At 45.1% G+C, this 8,304-nt stretch overlaps 1 long non-coding RNA gene across 1 annotated transcript; it reads right to left on the reverse strand.

Moving 5' to 3' along the window:
• Nucleotides 1–1,190: 1,190 nt before the first annotated feature.
• LOC139364081 (uncharacterized) lies at nt 1,191–6,824 on the reverse strand. Its single transcript, XR_011625332.1, has 3 exons — nt 6,680–6,824; nt 2,128–2,290; nt 1,191–1,571 (listed from the first exon to the last, which is right to left on the reverse strand). It is a non-coding gene; the product is annotated as an uncharacterized lncRNA (long non-coding RNA).
• Between the last annotated feature and the right edge of the window lie 1,480 nt (nt 6,825–8,304).

Below are 8,304 nucleotides of genomic sequence, written 5' to 3' on the forward strand. Positions count from 1 at the left end.
CTCATGTCTCCAGACGTCAAGCTGCGAATATTCAGATGCCACAAATATTGCTCAACTCCCATAAGCTAAAGAATGCACTCCACGAATCTCATTTTAGCATTATTTTTATTAAAATCACATTTCAACCTTGAGCCATCCGGACCTTTCCCACTAGCCGGAAAGGATTGGCGAGCCAGATGCTGGGTATAGAGTGTCACGAGGTTTCGAATTTGTTGAGAGCGACTCCTCTCTGGAAGAATCAAGGGTGACTCACAGGCTGGGAGGACTGCGGGAGCTGGGGAAGTGGGGTCATGCTACCAGGCTGGATCCCAAGAGCAGCAGAACCCAGCACCGAGGAAACACAAAGGGCCAATCTCAGCATTACTGCTGTTAAGAGACATAATTCAAGTATTTTACACAAACTCAAAACAACTTTTTGAAACTCAGACGTTTTAATCTCACAGTGATTCAGTTTGGGCTATGTAGCCTCATTGCAGAATCCTTTGGATCTCATGGGACGTTATGACACAGGCTCATGTGTACATAAGGGAGTGTGGCGTGCTGATAAACTTGAGGAGTCTTGCGGCAGTGGTGCAATCTTGGGCATAGTGGCTCATGTCTGTAATCCTAGGGTGTGGGGAGGCTGAGGTGGGAGGATTGCTTGAAGCCAGGAGTTCAAGACCAACCTAGGCAACAAAGCAGACCTCTGTCTCTACAAAAATTATACAACAATAATTAACTGGGCATGGTGGTGGATACCTGTGTCCCAGCTACTCAGGAGACCTAGGTGGGAGGATTACTTAAGCCCAGAAGTTTGAGGCTGCATTGAGCTATGATCGTGCCACTGCACTCCAATCTGAGTGCCAGAATGAGACCCCATCTGTTAAAAACAAAAAGCAAACCAAACATGTGAGTAGTGTGGGCGCTGCTAGCTCTTTCTGCACAGGTGGCTTCTTCACTGACAATGTCCTTATCCCAAAAAAATGAGCATAATAGTACTCTGACCCCCTAAATTGTTGTGCTGTTGTGAAAATAAAGGGAAATAGACATAAACTGAGTGGGTTGCCTGACATTCAGGTGCCAATCGGTCAATGGTAACTTCTTTTGATACTGTTCTTATAATTATTAGTTCGGTAGATGAAAGATATTCCAGAGCTCTTTTATGCAGTTTTTTAATAAAGCAACTGCTTCATTAAAATTTTTCAGGGGAGATAAGTACAAGTCATTTAGTTTTTCTGGGGCATAAGATGTGCAGAAGATGGTGGTGAGTGATGACTTCCGGGACAGGCCTTGTGGTACAAGTGGCTGTGAGTGGCAGGTGGCAGGGAGCAGAGGAATGAGGCCCAGAGGACTTCACCTGTGCCGCCCACCATGCACATTGGTCCTACAGGGGCGCCTTGTACCTGCTGATTGCTTTCTGCTGAGACTGAAGCAGGATGGCTTTCACACAGGACCCACTCCTGTGACTGGGCTCTGCACAATTCCCTTCCCACTGGGCTTTTGGAACTCCATCCTTCCAAGCAAGGCAAGTGGCATGCAGTTGAGTGATGAGAGTGAAGACATTGCATCCTGACATGAGATGGCTTGGATTTCTAAAAAAAATTAATTGATCATAAACCTCAGTTGTTTGCTATTAATGACTAAACACATATCTATCACCACACTGAGGTGAAAGTCTGCTGGTCAGGGCAAGGGGATCAGGCAGCTACACAAATGTGTCTGGGCCAAGGTGTAGTAGAGGTAACAGGTGTTGCAGGTATGGTGGGGAGAGGGTTGGAGATGGTTCAGAAGAGGGAGAGAAAATGACTGCATGGGAGGAACACTGACACTTCTGGAAGCAGGTCATTTGAAATATTGAAGAGCTCATGGGATTTAAATGTGTGGCTATGGGAAGAGGAGAAGAGGGTATGCCTGGTAGAAGAGCTGCCTAATGTATCGAGTATTCATGGCAGACCAAGATAGATCCAGTTAGGACAATATAGAGGGCTGTGAATGCTCAGATGAGGCGTTTGAAATTAAATTCTTAGCTTTCAAAATAAGAAGCACAATATTCTTAGGAGAAGGTGGTGCTTTCAGCAGAGACTCTCAGTAAGCAATTATAGATAAAATAATGTCCACAGAATGGTCAAGCATCTTGCTCAAGCTCACCCAGACAGCCTGGTTCTCAGATCCACACTGCCGGGCACCATGTTCTGTTACTGAAGGGGCTCCCAGGATTCCGGAGAAGCTACTCCAGGGAAGATAAAGAGTCAGGATGGGCTCTCTGGCCTCACGGCAGACAGAGCTTCCCAGGCAGGTGTCCATGAGGAACCTGGAAAGGCAAGTGAGAACTTGGGAGAGAACCCAGGGCAGAGGGTGGTCCATATATGCATCCTCTCCATGGTCTTGAACATTTAAGATTTGTTGATGGATAAGATCCTTGAGAGACAGGAGAGACGTGAGGAGAGAGCCCTGGGGGAATCCATCTCACCGAGTGGGAGCATGAGGCCTCAGAAAGCAGGACCCAGGCCTACAAAGCATTTTTCTGTGACTAGGGAGTGATGGGGAGGGCTTTGGAGAATGTACCAGACACACTACATACTTGGCGGAGGAGAGGAGGGCTCCAGGGCTCACCACTGCTCACTCCATCTCCCAGGAGGATGGCGCATGTTCACAGGTGTCATTCCTGGCACTAGGGATTCGGAGATGATACTGCCTGTTTATGTAGGAAAGTTTGTGTTGACATGGATGCCTGGAGTCAAGCTGCCAATCTCTGAGTTACAAAATCACCACATTGAAGATTCCTGAGCCACCCAGAACTTAGCAGGAGGCCAGATATGCTATTCGACGTTGGGGATTGAGTGAGACAGGAAGGCTCTATCTCCAAGGCTCACCCACACCATAGGGCCTCTGCTCCCAGCTGGCATGGCTCAGAGCTAAAGCCAAGGGGTGCTTTACCCACTCACTGTGCCTAATGGTTCCCTAGGCCTGGTGGGCAGGTTAGGCTAATGCCAGAATTCAATGCCTCCCTGCATAGGATCATGGGGGTGGACAGACCATGGAGGGCCAAGCGAAGGTGCTGTCACAATGGGAGTTTTAGGAGGTAATGGCGAACAGCCCAATATTGCAGAGAAGTTGAGAAGATGAACATATGAGAGGGAACCACATGATTTCTCATGTGAAAGTTTGGTGCACTCTATCTATTCTCCTCTTTTTCCTGGTGAGAAGAAAGAATCCATAGCCCAGCAAAAAAAAAAAAAAAAAAAAATCTATTCTCTAGCCTTTTCAGCACATAGGTGTGGTCATTTAAGTTCTGACCAAAGAGATGTAAGAGAACGTGTTATATGGTACTCCTTAAATGGATGTTGCTATGGGCTGAACTGTGCTTACTCTTACTCCCCACCAAATTCATATGTTGAAGTCCTAACACCCAGTACCTCAGAATGCGGCTTTTTATTTATTTACTTTTTTTTTTTTTTTTTTTTTTTTTGAGATGGAGTCTTGCACTGTCACCTAGGCTGGAGTGCAGTGGCAAAATCTCAGCTCACTGCAACTGCTGCCTCCTGGGTTCAAGCAATTCTCATGCCTCAGCCTCCTAAGTAGCTGGGATTAGAGACACCCACAACCATGCCCGGCTAATTTTTCTATTTTTAGTAGAGACAGGGTTTCACCATGTTGGCCAGGCTGGTCTTGAATTCCTGACCTCGGTGATCCACCTCCCTCAGACTCCCAAAGTGCTGGGATTACAGGTGTGAGACACCACGTTTGGCCAGAATGTTGGTTTTTAAAGATAAGGGTTTTTGAAAAGGTAACTAAGTTAAAGTAAGGCATTACAGTGGGTTCTAATTCAACATGACTGGCAACTTTATAATAGGAAGATTTGATCACAGACACACATAGAGGAAAACACAGCAAAAAAAAAAAAAAGTAGCCATTACATGCCCAGGAGAGACACCTCAGAAGAAACCAACCCTGCCTATACCTTGATCTTGGATCTCTAGTCTCCAGGACTGTGGAGCAATGAATTTCTGTTGTTTAAGCCGCTGGGATTTGCCATGTTATATTACAGCAGCCTTTGGAAGGGAATCCAGATGCTTGAAGGGCACTGGCCCAGCCAAGAGGGTACTCATGACCTGTCCTCCCTTCCTTCTTTCCACATGTGTGAGCCTGTTTTCTGTTGCATATAACATAATACCAGAATCTGAGTAATTTATAAAGAAAATGCTTTTATATATATATATAGTTCTGGAGGCTGAGAAGTCCCGAGTCAAGGGGCTGCATCTGGTGAGGGTATTCTTGCTGGTGGGGACTCTGCAGAGTCCTGAGGTGATACAGGGCATCACATGGCCAAGGGGCTGGGCGTGCCAGTTCAGGTCTCTCTTCCATGTCTTATAAATCCTCCAGTTCCCCTCCCATGATAACCCATTCATTATCCATCAATTCATTAATCCATAAACAAATTCATCCATTCATGAGGACAGAGCCCTCATGATCCACCACCTCTTAAAAGACCCACTTCTCAATAACACCACATTGGGGACCACTTTTCAACATGAGTTTTGGGAGGGGACATTCAAGTCATAAAACCACCTTTTCTTCGTTCCTTTACTTCTTCCTCCTTCCCTCTCTCCCTTCTGTCCTTTCTTTCTTTTTCTTTCCTGTGGTCTAATAAGCAGACACAAAGACTGGTGGCAGCAGCCATCCTGTCCCCTGAGGGGGCCTCCAGGATGAAAGGCACATGAAGGCAGCAGTGGAGCAGGAAGGGGAAGAAGCCCAGGCTCCTTCTGCTATCTTGGGGTCCCAGATGGCCACCTCCTGACTTATTTATGTATATGAAGAGATCTCTATGTGTATTAATGTTCATGAGAGGCTTCAATGTGTCCCCATGAAAAAACAGATGTTGAAGTCCTAAAGTCTGGTCTCTAAGAATATGACTTTATTTGAAATTAGGGTGTTTGCCAATGCGATCTAATCGAGAGTAGGCCCTAATTTAGTATGACTGTGTGCTTACAGAAAGAGGGGAATTTGAAGGCAGACACATACAGAGAAGGGGAACACATTTAGAAGATGGAGGCAGAGATTAGATTTATGCAACAGCAAGCCAAGAAATGCCAATGGTTGATGACACTATGGTGTGAAGATTTGTCTTCTCCAAAACTCATGTTGAAATTTAATCCTCAAGGTAGCAGTATGGAAAGGTAGAGCCTTGGTCTGCCCTCGTGAATGGATTAATCCATTGATGGATCAATGGGTTAATGGATTATCAGGGGAGGGGAACTGGTGGTTTTATATTAGGAGGAAGAGATACCTGGGCTAACATGCTCCACTTCCTCATCATGTGATGTCCCGTGCTACCATGAGACTCTACAGAGTTCCCAGCAGCAAGAAGACCCTCAGTAGATATGAACCCCTGACCTTGGACTTCTCAGCCTCCATGACTGTAAGAAATACGTGCCTTTTCTTTTTAAATTACCCAGTTTCCGGTATCCTGTTGCGAGCAACAGGAAAATGACTAAGATATCTGGTAACAACTGAAAGTAAAGAGAGAAAGTATGGCCCTGCCAAGATCTTGTCTCCAGACTTCCACCCTCTAGAACTATGGGAGAAGAAATTTTTGTTGCTTTGAGCCCCCCAGTTTATGACCTACTTTGTTATGGCTGCCCTAGGAAGCTAATCCATTCTCAAACTTCGGTCTCCCTTGACTAGCAGGTAAACCAAATTCCTAACAAAAGGCCACTGGGAACCCTGGATCTAGCAGTTTTACTAGAACAATAGGGGCAGGATCCAAACTGGAAGGTAACAAAGGCGTAACTGAGGAGGAAGTGACTGCGGAGTAGACTCTTGTTTCAAGGTCCTTAGGAAAAATATTTAATTTCTCTAAGTCTCAGTTTTCTCATCCATAGCATGGAGATAACAACAGCACATAGTTTTGTGGTTAAGCAAAATCAATGAGTGACTGCCTGTTAAGTGCTTAGCACCAGGCAGGAAAACAAATAAGCAGTCTCACATTAAATAAATGGAAACAATATTTTAAAGATGTAAATGCTTAATATACATTGTAGATTGAAATGGCTTCTATTAATATGTTCAGCAATTCACCCTTTCTTAGTCCTTAGTACTAGCAGTGTGTTCTGGAAGAAAAGGACACCATTCCTGCTATTCAGAGGTTAATAGATGAATGCAGTCACTGCTTCTGCTACTAATAACAATCCTACCTCTGTAAGTATGGAAAAGGCAACCCAGAGAGCCGAGTTAGGATGAGAACACCAATTGGCCGCCTATCAAGAAGGGGGGCAGCCCAACTCCTGAGCTGTGAATCTCACTGTTCTGTGATGAAAACAGAATAGAAATAGACAAAAAGAACCTAAAATTAAGATATTTTTCAAATCAAAAGTGAAAAAAGAGATAAGGAAAGTACTTTATAATTGGAAAGCATTATTATTTAAAAGCATTGTCAGAAAGAATTAGGGAGTGGAGAAGCTGTTCAGCCAAGATCAAGGGTTTGCATACATGACTCTTTGATCACACAGGTTTTGAGCGAGTCATAAAATATTTACAGTGCAGAAGCCACTGGACAATGCCTAAGACAAAATCTAATTATATCCTCAAGCCAAAGGGTCACCACCTGATGATGGGACTCCGCAGGACCCAGAACCAGGGCTCTGATGGCCACGTTAGTCTGTGCCCATTGTGTCCTGTTGCCCCTAGGTTCAGGGCTCACCAAATTCCTCAAGAAAAGTCCAGGTTCATGGATTCCACTTTCCCCACGGCATTCAACTCTCCCACCTTCCAGCTGGCCCTAGAATCTTCCATCTTTCCTGTCTACATACTACCTCATGATTTTTCAGAGTTGCTTGCAAAGAGTATATAAATATCACATAGCACACAGTTCAGAGGGTTTAGCTGGTGACTGAGCTGTACCTGAAGAAACCTATAACCTGAGGAGATAGGACATGCCCATCTCACATTGTTCTCTTAGGCTTTGTGACCTCACCCATCTCCCCACTGATACTCTGAGCCCTTTAAAGGATGGCCTCTCACCTCCATACCCAGCACTTTCTGCAGGTCTGACTCAATGAATATTCATAAATGAATGCATGAAATTCTAATGAATGTGTAAGTGGTGGGGGTAAAAATACCCAGAGAGGAAAGACTAGTTCGGGGCATAGAAGACGTCATTCATAGGGTGGCACAAGAGTGGATCCCGAGGATGCTGAAGAGTTCCCTGAGCAAGGGAAGTGGGGCAGCCTTGGAAATGGAAGAGCATTGTATGCAGGGCTGCTCCTCGCTCTGCTGAGGAAGGGTGAGAAGTTCAGGCTCCTGAGGAGTAAGGGGCAGGCATCGATTTGCCTGAGACAAGCCTGGATATTAGATCTGCCTAGACCAGGAATGAGAGGACCTCCCTGTTGGAGAACTTGGGGTCTCTCTGGAGGGAGACTGAGCATGAAGGATGGATCTGACAAACAGGATGACAGCAACTGATTTGAGGTCTAGAAAAACCACGGGTTGGTTACCAATAGATGAAGGAGAGCAGGTCAGGAAATCAAGAGACCAGATGAAAAATGAGAAAGTTTTGACCCAAGAGGGTGAACTTTGGACAGAAAGGGGAAGGGATCTAAAAGGCATTTTCCAGACACAAGTTTTGACTCATATGGGAAGTGAAGAAAAGGTTTTTATCCTCAGAGTCTGGGCAGATAATGATGCTCATTTTTGAGACAGGTAGTACTAAAGATGACAGAGCAGAGAGGGGAGCTGAGGGTTCAGTCTGGATTTGTCACGTTCATGTCACCTGGGGGACATCCCAGTGAGAATGTCCTACTCGAGGGCTTTAAATTATAAAGTTAGAGCTTTGAGATTCAACAATACCTGTAAAGAAGATCTGCAGGTCATCACGGAAACGTGACTATATTTCAATATTGCTTTGAATAAAGGGATGCTGACATTGTGCACTGGAGCTTACCATGTGAAAATCAATTTTCCACACTTTGGAGTCCACAACACACACTGACAACCTTCCCCTCATTAACATCACCACCTTCCCTGCTTATGGCATAGATGACCAAGATTAGAAATATGATTTAGCCCATCTGAGAATGCCCAAAGTAGGCAGTTTGTTCTAGGATCGTGTAACTAAAAGCAGTGCCTCTTGGACTGATGGTCTCAAGTCCAATTTCTATCTCTTTTCCCAACCTAGTGTTTTGACCATTCAATCTACTATATGCTAAGCTTTAAAACTCCCATGAGATGTGTTGGAGGAGTCCTTAATGCAGAGGGCATTGGATACGTGGCCTGAGCACAGTCAGAAGAGAAGCTGGAGATTGTAGGTGGGTATGGGGTTGTCAAAGC

The sequence above is a fragment of the Macaca nemestrina genome, chromosome 7, assembly GCF_043159975.1.
Source record: "Macaca nemestrina isolate mMacNem1 chromosome 7, mMacNem.hap1, whole genome shotgun sequence".
NCBI lineage: Eukaryota > Metazoa > Chordata > Mammalia > Primates > Cercopithecidae > Macaca > Macaca nemestrina.